The sequence below is a fragment of the Vicugna pacos genome, chromosome 4 (genome assembly GCF_048564905.1).
Source record: "Vicugna pacos chromosome 4, VicPac4, whole genome shotgun sequence".
NCBI lineage: Eukaryota > Metazoa > Chordata > Mammalia > Artiodactyla > Camelidae > Vicugna > Vicugna pacos.
This window is the reverse complement of record NC_132990.1, coordinates 53696611-53718717: the sequence shown is the minus strand read 5'-3', so window position 1 is coordinate 53718717 and position 22107 is coordinate 53696611. Positions and strand designations below refer to the sequence as shown.

At 35.4% G+C, this 22107-nt stretch overlaps 2 long non-coding RNA genes across 4 annotated transcripts in view; one reads left to right on the top strand and one right to left on the bottom strand.

Moving 5' to 3' along the window:
• Positions 1 to 22107, top strand: part of LOC140696108 (uncharacterized) — a 375098-nt gene that overhangs the window by 260495 nt on the left and 92496 nt on the right. Inside the window, exon 4 of one of the 3 annotated variants that reach the window (XR_012072138.1) lies at positions 16679 to 16742. The exons of the other annotated variants lie outside the window; for them this stretch is intronic. This is a non-coding gene — a long non-coding RNA (uncharacterized lncRNA). Of the gene's footprint in view, positions 1 to 16678; positions 16743 to 22107 lie in introns of those variants that run through there. 3 annotated transcript variants of the gene reach the window in all.
• LOC140696109 (uncharacterized) lies at positions 12211 to 20541 on the bottom strand. The gene is made up of 3 exons (XR_012072139.1): positions 20440 to 20541; positions 14751 to 14804; positions 12211 to 12285 (listed from the first exon to the last, which is right to left on the bottom strand). It is a non-coding gene; the product is annotated as an uncharacterized lncRNA (long non-coding RNA).

Below are 22107 nucleotides of genomic sequence, written 5' to 3'. Positions count from 1 at the left end.
AGTCTTACATTTACTTTAAGCCACTTTGAGTTTATTTTTGTCTATGGTGTAAAACAGTGCTCTAGATTCATTTGCATGTAGTTGTCCAGTTTTCCCAACACTTTTCAAGAAAACATTTTCTTTCCCATTGTATATTCTTGCCTCCTTTGTCATAAATTTAGTGATAAATGGGGGTTTATCTTCTGGGCTCTCTATTATGTTCCATTGATGTATGTATCTGTTTTTGTACTCGTACCATACTGTTTTGTTTACTGTAGCTTTGTAAGATAGTTTAAAATGAGTGAATGTGATAACTCCAGCTTTGTTCTTCTTTCTCAAAATTTCTTTGGCTATTTTGGGGTCTTTTGTGGTTCCATACAACTTTTAGAATTATTTTCTCTACTTCTATGAAAAATGTCATGGTTAAATTAATAGAGATTGCATTGAATCTATAGATTGCCTGGGGTAGTATGGTCATTTTAATAACATTAATTATTTCAGTCCATGAGCACAGTATATCTTTCTATTTGTTTGTGTCATCTTCAGTTTCTTTCATCAGTGTCTTAGTTTTCCAAGTACAAGTCTTTAACCTCTTTGGTTAGATTTATTCCTAGGCATTTTATTCTTTTTCATGTAATTGTAAATGGGATGGTTTCTTGATTTCTCTTTCTGGTAATTCATTATTGTATAGAAATGCAATGGATTTTTGTATATTAATTTTGTATCCTGCAACTTTACTGAATTCATTTATTAGTTCTAATAGTATTTTGGTGGAGTCTTTAGAATGTTCTATAGATAGCATCATGCCATCTGCAAATGCTGACAGTTTCTTCTTCCTTTCCAATTTTGATGTATTTTATTTCTTTTTCTTTTCTGATTGCTGTGGCTGGGACTTCCCTTACCATGTTGAGTAAAAATGGCAGAGTGGTCATCAATGTTTTGTTCCTGATCTTAAAGGAAAACCTTTCAGCTTTTCACCTTTGAGTATGATGTTTGTGGAGTTTATTGTATGTCAATTATACATCATTTTAACAGAAAAAAAGTAGTTTCTTAACGTTTCCAAAGAATAAATAATTCCATTTCCATATAAACTTTTTAAAAGGATGGTCAAATGGGCAATTCCACTAGTCATTTTAAAACTATCAGTATACAGATACAAACAATCCAAAATACAATACTAGCACTTAATCTATTATTTAAGAATAACAAATGCATTTTCATGAAGAAGAATTTATTCCAGGAATACCACAATATTTCAGTAAAGCAATACTTCAGTAGAGGAAAAAAGTAAGTAGGTATACTGATAGATGATGATAAGACATTGGAAAAATTAAATATCTCATGATATTCTTCAAATGTTTTCTTGAGAAAAACAAATTCCAGTCTCAAACTAAAAATCCAAATTCATTTAAGCCAAAATATAAACTCCAGAATAAGATGAAAATACCAGTTACTACTCATTCACATGATCCCATACTGTATTGACACTAAAATATTTGAAAATTTTTATTATGTTTCATTCTTAAAGATAAAAAATTTAATGTTATTTTTAGGATGACTTCATTATTTACTTTAAAATGCAATTTAACCTAATTTTTAAATTATTTAGTTCCTTTAGAAGCTACAGGGAAGTTTAATGTAGTTTTATACGAATTAAATTTAAAAATTGATAGCTGTGGTCTTTTGCAAATCTTTATGAGAGTGATTGGTGCCAGACTAGCTTTCCTACCATAAACTAGAATATGGGACTAAATATATGAGACATTTAAGACATTGGATAACAGGCAGGACTGTGAACGCTGAGAAAGCAAACAAAATAAGTCTTATGATTGCTCAGGCTTTGTATCTGGAGACACCTTCTGGATTACCAGCATAGTGAGGACAAACAATTGCTGGAGAGAGAAACAATGGAATGCGGGGAGAGTTGCTGAGGAGGCAGAGAGGGGAAACCTTTAGAGAGGAACTTCAGACATAAGCAAGTGATCTCTGCTAAGTTCACCTGACATTTCTTCACAATGGGTACATTTTATTGAAGATAAATTATAGCGCTATAGTTTATTTTAAAAATGTAAAACTTTCTCATATACCAACCATAATCTGTTAGACTTTCTAATAGATAAACTATAATAACCTCCCCAAAATCAAAATTCTAGGAATCAGTTCTAGATGAGTAACACACAATCTCTTTGAAGAGATATACCAAACAGTTTTATGGAATATAAAAGATGATTTGAATAAATGCAAACACATACTGTATTTTTTTCTAATCATAATGCACATAAGCAGTAAAACTTATGTCAAAATACAGTATTTGTTCCACTTTAAATAAGAACTGATTGCCCACATGAAAGTCTTTTTATTTCCACGTTGTTTTGCAAATTTATATTAACCAATACTTGCTACAGATGAATTACCTTTTCAAAATGTACCTAAAATGGCTCTTTTCAGGGTTTGACTTTTGTAATAGGATTTAGGTATATTACCTGAACATGATACTTTAATTCAGAATGAAAATTGATAAGGCTAAGGCTTAGAAATCACAAAATTTTGGGCAGTTCACAGAAATTATGACCATATAATTTCATATTTTACTCATTCTGTAGCCAATAACTTATCTTATGCAAAAGTTTAATTAAAAGGCTAAGAGAATAATGAAAGCTAAGTAACCAAAAATGATACACATTATGGCAAGTTTTTCATAATACATAAGTACTGTTATTCTTACCCCCTTTCTTTACTTGACATCAGTTTCTTGCCTTAAGCCCAATTTAGGTTCAGTCTTTTGAGTGAGCCTCTCACAAATACCCACATCTTAAAATTCATCAACCCAGTAATCACAGTAAATCTTTTAAAATAGTTCTAGCTTCATTGCTCAAATTTGTTTCTAATTTGAAATTTCAGTAGAGAACAGTAACAATTTATTGATCTCTGGTCACATGCAGGTGCTTTGTAGCTAATAGTAAGAGTGCATTACAAGAAATAACCTTCATATTTTATTATTCAAAGTTAAGTAAAAACAAATATCCAATTACATGTATCCATCTTCATCACATATCAATGCTGTGTCTACATGAGCTGTCAGCACCAAAATGAGACAGTTGAAATGCTTCCTAAATGAGGCAGATATGAGGTCTATAGTGAGACATCAGGAGATGGGAACTCCTATTAAGAGAAGTAAAAACATAATTTCAAGATCAAAAACTGGGGCTAATCAAAAAAGAACACATGGACTGGTTCTAAGTCAATGTATGTAGTCCAGAAAGAAAACAAATCAACTGGTATCATTTTGTTAAGGCTTTTTAGAAGACCCAAAGCTTCCTTCTTTGGACAATTTTGCCCTACATAAATTAAACGTCTTCTGAACACATTTCACAAGCAGGTAAACTAGTTATATACTTTTTCTCTATCCTATTAGAGGAACTGTAAACACGAGATAATATAAAAGGAAAACGTAACTCAGAGATCAATTCCAGTGTTTTGTCCATGCTGGCTTCATAAAGCAGTGTGGGTATTACTTAAATAAAAATCTGAAATGAGAAAATAATAGTGTTTTTAAGCTACTCTAGAAAATACCATATTGAGCCCCTAGAAACTGGGGCACTTCATTGATATATATAGAAGCTTTGCTTTGGAGACAGATTGAGGAGGTGCTTTCCATGGGCAAATACATCTGTGGGGAATAAAAGGATGATGTAGGAAGTGATATGGCATTTATTTGCATTTGAAATCCTCTAGCTTGAGGGTCAGAAATTATTAGAACTACTCAAAAGTTCTGTCTTTGCAATCTGGGGCATAAATACACCTTCCACATTGTTCAGGAGTCAGTGAATGACAGAGCTGTGGAGCAGACACTTCTCTCTGACTCTCCATGAAACCCAGTTTGGGCACCAGGCGGAAAGGAAAATGTGAAAACATGGAGAACAGAAGCAAGAATCATTGATGATAAGGGAGGAGGATGAGACTTCTCTGATTGGCCTTTCAGGGATAAGATATAGAAGAGTGGGGTCTGGAGTGGGAGAGGAAAATCAGTCCTGACATAGAAAATAGCTTAGTTCATCAAGGAACTAAAAAAACATTTTCGCTGGAGCAGAGTGAGGACATGAATTCCATGAAATGAGACATAAGAGGCGGGCAGGAGTCAGATTATGCTAGGCCTTGTGGAAGGTGTTAAGGTTAGTACAGTGGAGAATCGGAAAGAATTATTTACAGAAGCCTGAGGCTTATAGATATAAGCAGGAAGAAAAAACGTTATTTTCCTTTTTTATCTCTTGCACTATATACACACACAGAATGGAAATGCCTGTTCTACTTGGTTGATTACAGAACTTTGTTATTCTGAAAAAGATCACAATAGTTGAGAACGTCTTAATTAATTAAACTATTATATATTTGCCTTATTTTAGATATTAACTGCTGTTCCTACAGGATATTCAGACTTTTTAATGTAGATATAATTTTACCAAATTTGAAACATAAAATAGAAATATTATCTGTCATTGTAACCTCTATCAAATCTTACTACTCCTCACAGTCATTCAGATGCCAACGGTCCTTTTGTGTTTTGTGATTCAATAAGCCGTACTTAAATGGGTATCCTAATTATACACTTCACCTAACACATCAGTGCACAAAGTACAAGTGTTCACTCAACAGTTAGACAGTTATTTACTACAGTCTCAAATTTATAGCCAAATATCTACAATTTAAGGAAAGCAGTTCTTTGCAATGTGTAATGTTAACGATGCATGAGAATGCTTACAGAGGGCTGAACTAATAAAATTAGTTTCATGTCAGCCTATTAAATGTGTTTCCTTGGTTGAATAGGCAAACCAACCCATAGAAGAGAAAAAAAAAGACAATAAAGAAATAAAACATCTTGAAACAATTATTCTTCTTTAAAAAAAATCTTGTAGTATTAACTTGTGTGCTCTACAATGTGATTTTTATTGACATATATTTTTCCCTAGTGTATCACTAGAGGAAATGTTATGTATTTATTGCAATTTTACAGCACCATTTCAAGTTAAAATATCTGCAGAATATGTACTTCATAAGTGTAAGTACATTTTTCTTAAACAGATGTGTTTATATATCATACTACTTTCAAACACACACAAACTTAATTCTACAACTCAAAATTAACAGGTGTTTTGCTTAGTTTTTCTAATACTCTCTTAGGAGAGCAGAGCATTATTTTTTGAAGTAACTGAAGAAATTATCTAATCTGACAATGAATAAATTATAATTCATAGAAATTAAATGAACTATAGTTAATAATTATAATTAATAGAAATTAAATAATTTGTCCAATATTATATATTAATCAACTTGCATATCCCATGTCAAAGCATCTAGTTTTCTATTTCATGGTCTTCTGCACATACCCCATTCTTCCCTACCCACTTTCTTTCCTCTTACTTTTTTTAAAAATAATTTTTAAAATGTATTTTTTTAAATTGAAGTATACTTGGTTGGCAGTGTTTCAGATGTACAGCAGTCATTCAGTTTATTATATATATATATATATATATATTATTTTCAGATTCTTTCCCATTATAGGTTATTATAAGATATTTACTTCCCTGTGCTATACAGTAGAACCTTGTTTATCTATTTATATTAGTAAATTGTATCTTCTAATTGCAGACTCCAAATTTATCCTGACTCCCACTGTTTCCCTTTGGTTTCTATGTGTGTGAGTCTGTTTCTGTTTTGTAAATTAGTTCATTTGCATCACTTTTTAGACTCCACATATAAGTGATATATTTGTCTTTCTCTGACTTACTTCACTTAGTATGGTAATCACTAGGTCCATCCATTGTTGCTGCAAATGGCATTATTTCATTCTTCTTTATGGCTGAGTAATATTCAATTATCTATGTGTGTGTGTGTATATATATTATATATATTATCTTCTTTATCCATTTATCTGTCAATGGACACTTATGTTGCTTCCATGTCTTGGCTACTGTAAATAATACTGCTGTGAACATTGGAGTGCATGGATCTTTTCGAATTAGAGTTTTCATCTTTTCCAGATGTATGTCAGGAGTATGACTACCATAATCATATGGTAAGTCTATTTTTAGTGTTTTTAAGGAAGCTCCATACAGTTCCCCTTGTGGCTGCACCAATTTGTATTACCATGAACTGTGTAGGAGGGCTCTCTTTTCTCCACACTCTCTCCAGCATTTATTATTTATAGGTTTTTGATGATGACCATTCTGATCAGTGTGAGGTGATACCTCATTGCAGTTTTGATTTGCATTTTTCTAATAGTGACGTCAAGCATCTTTTCATGCGCCTATTGGCCATCTGTATGTCTTTTTTGAAGAAATACTTATTTAGGTCTTCTGACCATTTTTTGATTGAATTCTTTGGGGGTTTTTTGATATAGAGCTGTAGAAGCTGTTTGTATATTTTGGAAATTAGTCTCTTGTCATTCACACTGTTTACAAATATTTTCTCTCATTCCATAGGTTGCCTTTTCATTTTATTTATGATTTCCTTTGCTGTACAAAGCTTTCACATTTCATTAGGTCCCATTTGCTTATTTTTGCTTTTATTTCCATTACTCTAGGAGGTTAATCCAAGAAAATACTGCTGCACTATATGTCAGAGTGTCCTGCCTATGTTTTTCTCTAAGAGTTTCATAGTATCCTGTCTTACAATAAGTCTTGAATCCATTTTGAGTTTATTTTTGTATATGGTGTTACAGAATGTTATAATTTCATTCTTTTATATGTAGCTTTCTAGTTTTCCCAGCACCACATGTTGAAGAGAGTGTCGTTTCTCCATTGTATATTCTTGCCTCCTTTGAAATAGCTTGACCATAAGTGCATGGGTTTATTTCTGAGCTTTCTATTCTGTTCCACTGGTTTATGTGTCTGTTTTTGTGCCAGTACCTTACTATTTTGATTACTATGGCTTTTTGGTATAGTTTGAAGTCAGAGAGCTTGATTTCTCCAGCTTTGTTCTTCTTCCTCAAGACTATTTTGGCTATTTGAGGTCTTTTGTGTTTCCATATAATTTTTAAAAATTTTTCATAGAGTTCTATGAAAAATGACTTTGGTATTTTGATAGGAATTGCACTGAATCTACACATTGCCTTGGATAGTATGGTCATTTTAACAATATTAATTCTTTCAACCCAAGAACACAGTGTATCTTTCCATTTGTTTGTGTCATTGAGTTTCATCAGCATCTCTTAGTTTTCAGAGTATAGAGGCTTTTGCCTTTTTAGGTAGGTATATTTCTAGGTATTTTATTCTTTTTGATGGAGTGATAAATGGGATAGTTTCCTTAATTCCTCTTTCAGATATTACATTGTTATTGTATAGAAATGCAACAGATTTCTGTGTGTTAATTTTGTATCCTGCAACTCTACCGAGCTCACTGTGAGCTGTAGTGGTTTTCTGGTGGCACATCTGAGATTTTCCGTATATAGTATCATGTCATTTGCAAACAATGACAGTTTTACTTTTTGCTTTCTAATTTGGATTCCTTTCATTTCCTTTTCTTCTCTGATTGCTGTGGCTAGGACTTCCAAAACTATGTTGAATAAAAATGGCAAGAGTGGGCATCCTTGTCTTGTTCCTGATCTTAGAGGAAATTCTTTCAGCTTTTTACCATTGAGTATGATGTTAGCTGTGGGTTTGTCATATATGGCCTGTATAATGTTGAGGTATGTTCCCTCTATGCCCACTTTCTGGAGAGTTTTTTTTTTTTAATCACAAATGGATGTTGAATTTTATTAAAAAAAGTTTTTCCTGTATCTGTTGAGATGATTATATGGTTTTTATTCTTCAATTAATGTGGTATATCACATTTATTGATTTACAGATATTAAAAAATCCTTTCATCCCTATAATAAATCCTGCTTGATCATGGTATGTAATCCTTTAAATGTATTGTTGGATTTGATTTGCTAGTTTTTGTTGAGGATTTTTGAATCTATGTTCATCAGTGATATTGGCCTGTATTTTCTGTGTGTGAATTTTTGTCTGGCTTTGGTATCAGGGTGATGGTAACCTCATAGAGTGATTTTGGAATTGCCCCTTACTCTGAAATGTTTTGGAATAGTTTCAGAAGGACAGGTTTAACTCTTCTCTAAATGTTTGGCAGAATTGACCTGTGAAGCAATCTGGTCCTGGCCTTTTGTCTGTTGGGAGTTTTTAATTACTGATTTAACTTGAGTATTGGTAATTGGTGTTAGAGTCCCTCCTCTCACTGTGTCTCCTTTTATGTCTGTTAACAGTTGAATTATATATTGAGGGGCTCCTATGTTAGATGCATATATATTTATAATTGTTGTATCTTCTTTTGGATTGATCCTTTGATCATTATGTAGTGTCTTTCTTTATCTCTTATAACAGTCTTTATTTTAAAGTCTGTTTCATCTGATATGACTCTTGCTAACCCAGATTTCTTTTGATTTCCATTTGCATGGCATACCTTTTTCCATTCCCTCACTTTTAGTCTGTATGTGTCTCTAGATCTTTCAGGTGAGTCTCTTGTAGGCAGCAAATACATGGGTCTTGTTTTAGTATCCATTCAGCCAGTCTGTGTCTTTTGGGTGGAGCATTTATTCTATTTGCATTTAAGGTAATTATCAATATGTATGTTCTTATTGCCATTTTGTTAATTGTTTAGGATTTTTTGTAGATCTTTTTTCCTTTTCTTCTTCTGTTCCCTTGTGATTCTACGACTATGTTTATATCTATTACAGGTTTTTGGTTTGTAGTTACCTTCAGGTTTTTGTATAGCAGTCTACAGTGTGTGTGTGTATGTATGTGTATATCTGTGTGTGTGTGTGTGTGTGTGTGTGTGTGTATTTATTTATTTATTTCACGGTTTTAGGTTGCTGATCTCTTAATGTCAAATGCATTTAAATACCCTGCATTGTACTCTCTTCCCTTCACAATTACTGTTTTTGATACCATATTTTTCTTTACATCTAATTGTTTTGTGTATCTCTTAACTGCTTATTGTGGACACAGATGACTTTACTACTTTAGCCTTTTAACCTCCCTACTACTTTTGTGTGTAGATGATTTCCTACCTTTACTGTATGTTTGCATTTACTAGTGAGCTTATTCATTCTGTATTTATCTTGTTCTTGTTCTTTTTCTGACCTTCTCTTTTTTGCCTAGAGAAGTTCCTTTAACATTTGTTGTAAAGCTGGTTTGATTCTGCTGAATCTTTTAGCTTTTGCTTATCTTAAAGCTTTTGATTTCTCCATCAAATCCACAAGAGCCTTGCTAGGTAGGTGTAGGCTTTTCCCTTTCACCATTTTAAATATATCATCCAGCTCCCTTCTGGCCTGAGGAGTTTCTGCTGGAAAATCAGGTAATAGCCTTATGTGAGTTCTCGTGTGTGTTGTTACTTTTGTCTTGCAGGTTTTAGTATTCTCTGTATGTTTAATTTTTGTCATTTTGATCACAGTGTGTATTGGTGTGTTCCTCTTTGGGTTAATCCTGTGTGGGGCTCTCTGCACTTCCTGGACTTGGGTGATTGTTTCCTTTCCCACGTTAGGGAAGTTTTCAGTTATTGTCTCTTTAAAAATTTTCTCCGGTCCTTTCTCTCTTTTCCTTCTGGGACACCTATAATGCAAATATTACTGTGCTTGATGTTGTTCCAGAGGTCTCTTAAACTGTCCTCATTTCTTTGTATTCTTTTTTCTGTTCAGCAGCAGTGATTTCCACTACTCTGTGTTCCAGCACATTGATCCATTTTTCCATATTATTTAGTCTACTATTGATTTTTACATTGTATTTTTCATTTCAGTTATTGTATTCATCTCTGGTTGTTCTTTTATATTTAACTCTTTGCTAAAAAAACTTCTAACTTCTCACTTTGTGCATCTATTCTCTTCCCGAGTTCTTTGATCATCTTTACAATCATTACTTTGAACTCTTTCTCAGGTAGATTGCCTATCTCCACTTCACTTTGTTGTTCTTCAGGGGTTTTATCTTGTTCCTTCATCTAGAACATAGTTCTCTGTCGCCTCATCTTGTCTAATTTGCTACTTATATTTTAATGTATGTAGTAGGTTAGTTACATTTCTCGACCTTGGAGAAGTAGCCCTCTGTAAGAGAAGTCCTGTGCATCCCAGCAGTGTACTCCCCTCTCATCACCCAAGCTATATGCTCTAGGGGTTCCCCCTAAGAAGGCTGCGTGAGTCCTTCTATTGTGGCGGGCTGACTGTTTAAGCAGTCTAGGCGGCTTGATGCCAGGCCCTGCCTTATGTGGACGCTGCTGTCTGCTCTTTAGCAGGGCCTGGTCATGAGGTGGCTGTTTGTGGAATCCTAGAGAACCCCAGGGATAGTGCTGGATCACTGGTGGAGTCAGGGCCCCAAAGACTCTGGGGCTATTACCTACCCACTGGCAGGTAAAGCTAGATCCTGAGATTAGTGCCAAACTACTGTCAAGCAGAGCTGGTTCCTGGAGTCCGGCTGCAGGGCCCAGGGATCCCAGAGCTCATTTCAGATCACTGGAGGCAGGGGATCGGTTCTTGACACAGTTGGGTATGGGATTTGGGGTGTCCTGAAGGTTACATTGTCCTGCTAGTGGGCAGGGCCTGAGCCCAGCTGGTCCCAGAGTAGAGCCTGGCCTGCACTGCAAGATCATAGTTTTCTGGCCTCTAGTGTCTCCCCCTCGTGGATGAGGCTAGTCTAGAAGCTTGTGTAAACTTCCTGGTGGGAGGGGCCAGTGTCTGTCCACTGGTGGGCTGGGTCATGTCTAGGCATGAGTCCAGAGGCAGCTGTTGGCTCTTTAGTCTTTAGGAAACCTGTCTAATGAGTGAAGCTGTGCGGTGGGGCTTTATTCTTGCCCAGTTAGTTGTCTGGCCTGAGGTCCTAGCACAGTCACCTTCAGGCTGTCAGGTGCTGCCAGGTCTTGGGGCTAGTAAGGCACATTGTCAGCCACCAACTGTAACACTGTTCATGTGACTGAATGTGCCCCAGTGTATCTGCCACCAGTGACTATGTCCCCAAGGTGAGCCATATCCCTCACCCTGCCTTTCCAGGAGACCCTCTAAGAGCAGCAGGTAGGTCTGGCCCAGGCTTCTATCAAATTACTGCTTTTCCCCCGGGGTCCTGGTACAGATGAGACTTTTTCCCAGGCCTGTGGGGCTCCTGCAGTTAAGCCCCGCTAGCCTTAAAAGCCAAATGTTCTGGGGGGCTTGTCTTCCTGTTGCTGGGGGAGAATTGACATGGGGCTCAGAACTCTCACTCCTGTATGAGAATCTCTGAACTATAATTATTCTTCAGTTTCTGGGCCACCCATCCAGAGAATATAGGATTTGATTATATAGCGAGTCTATCTCTCTTACCCATCTTGGTGTGGTTCTTTCTTTATGTCTTTAGTTGAAGGTCTTTTCTGGTAGGTTCCAGTCTTTTTCATCAATGGTTGTTCTGCAAATCATTGTGATTTTGGTGTGCTCGTGAGAGGAGGTGAGCTCTGGGTCTTTCTACTCCACTATCTTGGCCTCTTCCTCTCTGTTCTTTACACAGTGAAGTGAATAGCAAAACTAAATGTCTTAAATATATTGACTATTGTGAGAAATATTTGTATCACATTTATCTTTTAAGACCTTTGATTTTTACAAAGGAGTATGGAGGTAGTCATATATCATTCAAATACATAGATAATTGAAATTGCAAAAATGTCCAGATACCACATTTTCATAATGTATCAAAAAACTAAGTGCACTTAATGTGACAGGCACTATGAGTTTTTCTGGTGCTATACAGGGCAACAGGTTAAATACATTCATTATAGAGTTTATATTAGGTGGAGGAGAAAAAAGTTAAAATGCACTTAAAGCTTCTGTATTGTAAATAAGACTATTTGTTGGCAGATGGAGAGGTAAGTGGGATGGGGGTGATGAAAAAGATAGTGGATACTGATTTAGAAAATTAGAAACGATTGGCTTCTTTCTACAGACCACTCAGAGAAACTCCCTCGAAAAGGTGTGTTTTAACACGTTGATCGCCCACTGTGAATCGGGTGTGTCTCCTTCAGGGCCCAAATTCACACTTCACTGTAGTGTGATGCACTGATAATATATATGCTTATAATTAATGTTTGTTTTTCCAGTATAATTGGAATTGTTTTAAGAAACATTTTCGATTTTTCAACCTCTTTTCAATTTTTTTTTCTTACAAATGAAAACCATTGCAAATTACTTGTAAAAACCTGCATAATTAAAGGAAAACATCACCTATACCTGGGTGGTGGGCCCCCTGAGGAAACACAACTGTTACCCAGATTTGAGTGACGAGGCAATCAGGGGTTAATACGATTCTGAGGAAGAAAGCAGAGGGAAAGGCATGAGTTACAGATGAGGGAAGGAAATCTTGGGCTTGTTGATGACCTCCTATGTCCACTGCATTTGAGTAGTAGGCAGAGGGGACAGCATCAGCAGAAGAGGTGCAGAGACTAACATCGGTACCAAAGCTTTCCTCAGAATGCCCACTTTTCTTCTCTCCTCAGGTTTGTGTTAAAGTAACCTCCCTAATCCCTTTACTGTCCTCAGTGAGGACCAAAAATAGAAGCCACCAAGTGTCTGATTAGTCTTACCATGACTAAATTGTATTTGTATAGTTGTTTGAATTTCACAATGTGTTGGAACATTTGTAATTTTATTTGATCCCCGTATCAACTTTCTGAGGCATCCGGATCAGGACTTCAGAGTGGCATTTACATAAGAGTTAGCTGAAGTCTAGGGTGCACATTCTATTATTATACTAGTCTGGTCAGCCCCTTGAGTTTTTGTACTTTGTTTTCATTTTTTTTAATTAAAATTCCCTTCTTTGTAGTGTGCAGAGATTTCTACCTTGAGAAGAATCCCTGGGGCTATTAAATATCCTTTGGGTGCAGTTTTCAATTGCCTCATATGCTTATGTCAGATGTTTTTGTGACTTTTCTTGACTATCACATAAAAAGCCATTTTTATCTTTGGTAAACCCTTTAGAGTCTATAAAATTCCCTTAGTTTTATTTTGGAAAGAAAACTCGTGAGATAGTCAGCCATATTCTTAACTGTTCTCTTCGAGCCACACTCTTTGGGGTGTTACGTCCAGAGGGACTCCCTGGCACAGAGGAATTGCTCATATGGGTCCACTGACAGATAAAATTCATGAGTCCAGCCTGGCACTATGCAGGGAATTCTGTACTAATGCTAGATGATTCATTTATCTTCCCAAGAAGTTACAAAATAGCAGAGTCCAGAAATTACCCTGATATTTCATAGGTCTTTATATTACTATGAAAAGTAAACCTAATAATAGGAGAGTCACATAAGAATACAAGAACCTTTTGACCTTCCTCACGGTGTTATAATATACCTGAATTTGCTAAGTAGAAGGTGGTTATTTTCCTCTGTTCTTTATACCTACAACTCTAGTATTTTCCATCAGATGGAAGTAGAACTCTGGAATACATACATATGTTTACTTTCTAAATAGGGCCAGTTTATACACATTCACTCAATAATTCAAACTGTTTTAGGAACTTTCTACTGTGACTACGATTCTAGGTGCTGGGATTACAAAGCTTCGTTTGTAATGAGATATATAAAGAGGACAGATCAGAAAAATTAGGCTAGAGGAAAAGATAGATAATTAAAACATGCAAGTAACATATAGCCAAATAAGCAACTCTTTAATTAGAATATAGTAAATGCTGCAGTGGTAGTATGCATAGGGTAATTTTGAGTCGCACAAGAGGTGCCCTTGAACCAGACTGTGAGCTAAATCCTGACATACAAGTGCAATGAACTAATTAAATGGTCACTAGGGAGGAGCTCTAACCCCTGAATGGGATTAGCGTTTCTATAAAAGGGGCCACAGAGAGCCCCTCTCACTCTCTGTCATGTGAGGACACAATAAGATGGCAGTCTACAACCCAGAAGAGGGGTCTCACCAGAACCCAACAATGCCATCACCCTAATCTTGGACTACTACCAGTCTCTAGAACTGTGAGAAATAAATTCCTGTAGTTTACAAGCCACCTAATCTATGGCACATTGTTACAATAGCCCAAACTGAATATGACAGTAAGTAATAGGTTAACATTAAGTCTCAAGAATTAAAGCACTTGATAGATTTTATAATAGGAAATCTCATTAATAAACAAAAGGCATTATATAGGGAGTAAAATTTCAGGAATTAGATTTTCTAAGGACTATTTAATGACACACACCACTATTATTATCTCTACATCAGTTACTGTCAAAAATAGTACCATGTATCTTTGCTGTACTGTAGATTTTCAGTTATAAAAACATATTTGTCTACCTTTGTATGCAAGCATCTCTATCAAACTTTATAGTAAGTAATTTTATAGTAAAACAACTTACACATTTGTTTTATTCTATCAAAGATACACAGGTCTCTCCTTTTGTACTCTTAAAAAAAGATATGTTATCCTGAACTTGTTGCTGTATTAATTTTCTAAATTTGACTTGAAGGCAAAACCCAGGATGTCTTCGTGGCTCCCAAGTTCTCAAAGTTCTATTACCCTCTTCTCTTTCACCCCATAAACCTGTATCTGTGTTATTCTCAAAGATAGTTCTAGAGATCACAGTTTGTATATGTAACCTATCACAAGCTACTGAGAGTTAACAGTCTCTTACAGCACACAAAACGTAAGAACATCAAGCCTGTCTTTTATGCTATTATTGTCATAACTGTTACATCTACATAAGTTATACACCACAAAATGTTGCATTAATATTTCTTTAAACATTGTATCTACCAGAATACTTACTAGTTCTGATAACTTCAGTACTTTCCTGGAGGTCTGATGGTGTTTCTGTTTAGCCTGAAAGAAAATATTCCCTATTATTCCTGCCTCCATTGTCTCTGGTGAGAAGTCATATATAGTGTCTCCTTGTATGTAATGTGTTGCAACTACGCCCAACCAGTCTATTTTTTATTTCAGTTACTGGAATTTCAGTCCTAGACTAATGACTTTGGTTTTTTATTCTATTTTTGAGAATTATATTTATGAATTATGCATATAATTTAAAATTCCTTGAATATATTTATAATACTTGCTATCTGGGTACCCTCTGTTTTGATTTATATTGGCTGCCTTTTTTCTAGAGTACAGGTTATTCTTTTATGTTTCTTTATATGTCTAGTGATTTCTGATTGGGTACTGAACATTGTGAGTGAGATTTATAAACAGTCTATATTCTATTATGTTCGTATAGAGTGAATTTTGTTCTCATGCACTTAATTTGGCTGGGCCCAAACTCCAATCTGTCTTTTTATATTAGACAGCCGCTGAAATTTCTACAGTTTCTAACCTTTGGGGTTCCCTCAAGCATTTACAGATTAGCAGACAACAACGTATCTATCTGTATGAGTTTTCAATGCAGATTTGAGGGCCAGTCCTGTCTGTGGTCTCCTCCTAACTTTCTCCTCTTTTAGCCCTAACTCTGAGATAACTCTGTGTTTCTTTATTGTATATTAATCTATACAGAGCTGAACATAGAAACCTTTGCCCAGGAAAAAAATACACACAAAAAGCAGAGATATAAATCTTACTGTTAAGATTACTCATAACTCATAATTTCACAAATACAGTAAAGAAACTGAACAACTAAACTGGTAATTACATTTACATCAAATAGCTATTAATCTGAAACACCGAGCAGAAGATGCTCACAGTACCCGGAAAGGCATTGGCAAACAAAAACAAAAAATTAGACTCAATAAATATGAACTGATTGTATACACAAAACAGAGATTCATCATTAGTAAATTCAAATCATTCAAGACTTAACCATCCAAAAAATCTACAATTTATAAAAAGAGTCTCTAGGGTGATGGCAGAGTAGCTTGTTAGCACCAACATTCTAACAGGGGGAAATAGAGTAAAAGACATCATAAAGATAAACCTATTTGAAATTTGAAACTACTAGCAAACAACAGAATGTAGGCAGAAACCGGAGAGGCATCTACCATTCAAAAATGAACTGCTGCAGGTGAGTATAGTGTTTATGACTTTTTGGCAGAGCCTCCTTCTATGAGTAGCACAGGCTTACTGGTTTGAGGGCAGAGAAAAGAGGAGAAAGTTAGGAGGAGACCACAGACAGGACTGGCCCTCAAATCTGCATTGAAAACTCACACAGATACGTTGTTGTCTGCTGTCCCTTAGAGTACCATTTCTTGGAATATCCAAAGCTCTAGTCAAGTATACTGATTCATTCCAAGACTCAACTCTGTATCACAAAACAAAAACCATATACAAAAAAATACATATATAGTACATATACATACATTGTACATGTGGAGAGGCAATTGCAGGTGGGATCTTGCAACTGACACATATCTTTTACTTACAATATTATGTAAAATTTTCTCTAGAAGCAGGATGCCACTAAATGTGAAGTATTAGTAAGGTACTAATTTATGTGTTTTATTTTACCCAACCTCATCCTGTTTGATATAGAGATCTGACCATGATGTTTTTCTTTTACGGTTTTAAAAAGCGGTTGCCAGTATCGTCTTATTTTTATAAATCACTATAAGTAATATGTCTTTGTATAGTAGTCTTTCAACAGAAAAACCAGAACATTCTCAGATACAATCTTACTATTGTATTGTAGTACTGAAAATAAAGTGAAATATTATTTACACTCAGTGACTTACAGTAGCATAGTTCCTTCTCAAAATTCCTCCCTACAGACCACACAGAGCATCCAGAAGATCTTACTTGTCCCCATTGTCCCTGGCTTCTGCAGTTATTCTGCTCTGGTAAATAATTTTTAATAAATTTCAATCTCAAGTATTTATTTGACCCTTAAAGAAATAGTAAGTAAAGCTAGGGCAAAATACATCAGTCATATCACACAGATGTAGTGAGGATGGATAAGGACTTTTAAGTATAGTTTGCTCCTTTTTCTTACACTGATTGATAGATAGCTGATGAGTTTGAGAAAGTAAGAGGAATTAGTTATTCTTGGAATAGGTAGAATTTAAGGTGTGCAAAAACATTCTTTCCCTCATTTTCCTTCATACAACACCTCAGCCAAAGCTTGTGCAGCACCACAGATCATTTTACCTCATATTACCTTTTTTTCTTTTTCAGTAACTGTGGAAGATAATTCAGAATTGCTTCCCCATCTCTTTTTTCCAACCCCTCGCAATGCTTCTGCCTACAAATTAGAGGCTAGAAATTTTAAACTTTTTTCTATCGTCCCTTACATTGTACAGTGTGCAAGTGACCTTGCTTCCACCAAATGATCATCTGTGCGCTTGTGGAGGGGTGAGGGAAACTGGTGAGATGTACCATGAGTAGGTTTGTGAAGCCTTAGCATAGAAGTGCACACATTCCTTCCACTTACATTTTATTAGTCCAGATTGGCCAGAGCAAGTCACACACTGCCTTAATTAGTTGCATGAAGTATAATTTCACCAAGGAGGGGCAGCAAATACTGAGAACAATGATATACTACATTAAACATGAGAGTGACATGATCTTATTTATATTAGGGAATGGACTGTAGGGAGACAAGAATGGAAGAATGAAACTACTTAAGAAATTTTTTCAGAAATCCATGCCAGATATGACTGTGACTTACATAGAGCAGCTGGAGACAGAGAGAACTGAATACACTGGATATATGTTTTGGTGGTAACATCGACCCGACTTGCTGATAGATATGAAGGTCCAAAGAAAAGGATAATTCAAAAATAACTCCTAAATTTTTACTTCACCAACTATCCTTAGCATTAACCCAAGAGAGATAGAATCTAAGAAAGATGACTCACTATGGAAAAGAATGATACTTTTTCTGTAGTACTTGTAGAAACATAACAGGAGAAGATGAGTCTTTAAATGTCTTCTGACACATGAAGGAATATATATAAGACCTATGCTATATAAAGTAAATCAGGGGCAAAAATATGAAAATTTTACAAAGATATGATAATGCTGATAACAAAGATGAAAGCATAAAAAGGTCAGGGGGAGGGGCAGGCAGAGGATGAAGACTATACATTTAAGGTAGATTTGGAAAAAATCAAAACTTATACTAGCAAATTCAGACTCCAGAGGGCTTTAAAATGATGTACAATGACCAAATACTGTCTAATCGAAGAATGCAGGTGTGATGCAAAATTTAGGAAATCTCTAATGTAATAATCACATTAGTAGGTCGATAGAGAGTATAAATCATGCCAGCACTTACCTTTCTTTGTCCTTTGAGGCTTACTAAAGCTTTTTTCTAGGAATTTCCCCCCAACGTTTGCCTAATAAGGCAGTTAGAACGATGAAATTCAACAACTTTTCACTCAATTTTTCCTAGTCAAAGTCTCTAGTGAGTAATTTACATCTGAGTGATCTCCAATCTAATTGACTCTCAGTTTAATGGGCCCCACAAGCCTCTCCATGCAGGATTAATTACCTTAGGATACTTCCACACACAAGGCAGTGTTTCTGGACTGTTTCATGTAACATTTCTTGCTTCTTTATTCACCATCAATAGTGGATGAAAAAACTAGAGATAAATACTTATTGTAAACATTGAAGGCGTATGTACATATGCCTTATACATACAACTAACTGAAGTTACTCATTTTTCACTTATTCACACTTTCATTCACTCACATTTACTTATTTACACACTCAACAAATATTTACAGTGTTCTAAATATGTTCCAAACACTGTGATAGGTTCTGGGAGTGAAGAATATCTTAAAATCTATACATCTGAATGTGGGAAGATGCATTTAACTTATTTAAAAAGGCTCAAATTAACTGGAAGCAAACGAATCACAAAATATCTTTGATAGACAGATCAGTAGAATGTGGGGTGGCCAAGTGTTTGGCTGATAACCTTGCATGTGGACCACATCAGCACAATATGGATATATTGTACTACAGTAGAAAAGAGAACTTGTCTAATTTATCTTTGTATCAATTGTGGTTCCTTCAAAAAACAAATGGCTCAAACTTAAATTAAATTAACTCATGGAGAGTTTAATAAAGGACAAATTTTAAAGATATAAGGAGGATGTATGGAAAACACAATCCTGTATATTGTAGCCCCTCCTGGGTTAGAGACAGCATGGTTTTTACCACCTCTAGATCCAAGAGATATGGACAGAAGACTCTTAGAATAATCTCTGAGAAAGAACTGCAGAGGGAGGCAAATCATCCGAAGACGACACAATACTGAGAAGCTCTGGAGAAAAAATATCCATATTTTACTTTCCTTTTATTCCCCACTGATCTCCCACTAGGCTCCCCATTAGCCAAATGAATTAGCAGCTACAACAAAAGTTGATACAGTCACTGAGGATTAGTTCTACTAAGGCAGAGAAGAAGAGAGAGTAGGCCTGGGAGGGTGGGAAAAGAGGGACAAATTTCCACCGAAGTTTTCTCAACTATGTCAATTTGTAAAAATTAAACTTATAACCAAATAGTATGATTACATTATCATGGTCATGAGTTATACAGTTCAACACTCAATACTGAGTTTTTATGTTATACTAAACTAATAACTCCCTGACCAGAACTATGTGTCGTTCTACTGTAACCGGAGTATTCTGTTCCCCGGCACACCTCCTCCCAGCCAGCAGTGGGAGGCACCTCATTCACCACGGCTGTATCATCCATTACCTTAATACTTCTAAGAATTCCACTGAGTGAACACTTTTCCCAGTCTTGTTTGCTTCTCCTTTTCCTTGAGACAGAAATACTTACCTGCCCTCAGAATGAGCAGCCATGCAAACAAGCTATAGTCATTATTTATGAAAACAATTACAGAGAGAAGAGCTGCCTCAGGGAAGCCCTCTGTCTCTGCTGCTAATGCTGGAGAAAGCAAACACCTAGGCTGCCTATGCAACAAGCCTGGGACTGAGCAACCTGTTCCCCTTGTTGGCTTTAGCGTAACTGTAGGTCCTGCCCAGAGCAGAATGACTCTTCCAAGTGCTGAGGAGACAATCATCCACAGCCTGTGCTCTTCGGCCAAGAATGTTCCCCGCCAAAAAAAGAAAAAATGGTTTAAGTTCACACCACAGTTTACCTTGGCTACAGTCCTCCCCCAGGTTCACTGCCTTCTAGGTAGGGATCCGTTATTCCTTCTTAAATCTATTAACATTTAACTCATTGATTGACATCATTGGATTTCTCTACCCCTCTATAGTCTGGTTTGTTTATGAGACTTTTCAAAACAATAATAGCTACTTTATTCGAAGGATTCACTATTGTTCTAGAAACCTGCCAGATGTAACCTGAAGTAAAGATTCAAAACTCCTGTCACTCATTTTTGTCCTTATTCATGCATTTACTTACAAAACAGCTATGCATTATGTTTTTCCTTTATGCCGAGCACTGAGATATCTACTGAAGTGAATAAAACACATTCCCTCCCCTCAAGATCTTAGAATACCAAGAAAAACAGACTTAAAAAGAGAAACAGAAACCTCTAGTAGAGGTTTACCTCTCTTGTTAACACACCAGTCGTATCTCTGTTTTCCTGATGAGAAGTGATGGAGAAGAAATGTTGTCCATGGTTTTTACTTTGATAACAACAGATTAATTGAATCCTGAAAGATAATATAAAAAGCAGCAGAGATGGAAACGGGAAAAGGAGAAGGCAGTGGGCTTCTTAGGCAGATCCAGCATTTCAGTAAGCTGAAGGTTGGGACCAGGATGTAGCTTGTGAATATTGTAGCATAAGGCTCATCTATAAAGTGACAAGCTATGTGCCTGGAAAAGTAGGCAGGGAAGTGGATCATGAACCCCTTATGTATGTCATTAATACTAAATATGTTACATTTTATTGATCATTTACCAGTATATATCTTTAAAGTTATATTCAAATAAAATCACATTTTGACAGAACTAGCTTTCTTACATCATTACCAAGTGGAACAACTGGGATCATTTCAGTTCAATTACATTCAAAATAGGCAAATTCTAAAATGTCTTTATAAGTTAACTAACCTAATATTTAGCTTTTAAATTAGTATTTGTTATGAAATACAATGTCTTAAATTTATTAATGAAACTAATGGTAACATAAAATATTGCAGGTTGCAAGATATATTATCAAACCATTCCAGATGGATAAAATAGTAATTTTATGTGCTACAAATGGGAAAATGCTAATAAGAGAAACTGAATTTCCTTGAGGCAAATTCTTAATAAAACTGTGCAAGCATGTTAGATTTAAATATATTGTTTTAATGAGGCTGATTATCTTTAGATTTGTAGCTACTCCCCAATGATAAGAACAGTATGTATGACATCTTTCAATAATAATTATAAAAATGCTACTAATTATTACTAACATACCTTGAATGGTATGCCAGGCCTAGAACTAAGTACTTTTTATTCATAATTTCATCTAATTCTCACAGTAACCATCTACAACAGGAACTATTATTAACTGCATCTTTTCTTTCTTTTTTTATTATCCATGCTGTTTTTTTAAGTATAGTCAGTTTACAATACACATTGTAACTGCATTTTAAAGATGAAAAATCTGAGACTTCAACAGTCTAAGTAAATTGCCCAAAGTACTTTTGTTTGCACTTGTTAGAGCCCTGATCCAAAGCCACACATTTCTGCTTTCTGAGACCAAGTTGAGGAAAAGACTTGAGATAAGCTCACTTTTCTTTTATCTGTGGTGACCTATTTCATGTGTTGTAAAATATAGTAAGCTGCTAAATTAGGGAAAAAATTAAAAGCTAATACTGAATTCTGTTAATGGAAATAATTTCTTCTTCCTCAATAATAAATCAGTTTTTACTCTGAAGCATGAAAATTAATCAGGTTTATCATGGCATGCGTAACTATGGGCTGTTATTAACAGTCGTAAAATTATCAGGACACAGCCTTTGACTTGATAACCTGGCATGAACAAGTTTCCAAAGGCTGATTTTTATGGTGCATACATAGTATTCCCATTCATTTGTTCTCGGTTGACTGCTAATTCCAGCAAAAGAGAAAAAAGAAATTCTTAAAGTTACCTTTTTTCCCTAGAACAATATAGCCTTTCGTCACATTACATTAACATGATGGAAATATCTGCGGTAATTTCTTTATATAAAGTTCACATTCCATAAACACTGTTTGAATTCAAAGCAATTTTTATCACCAGTGA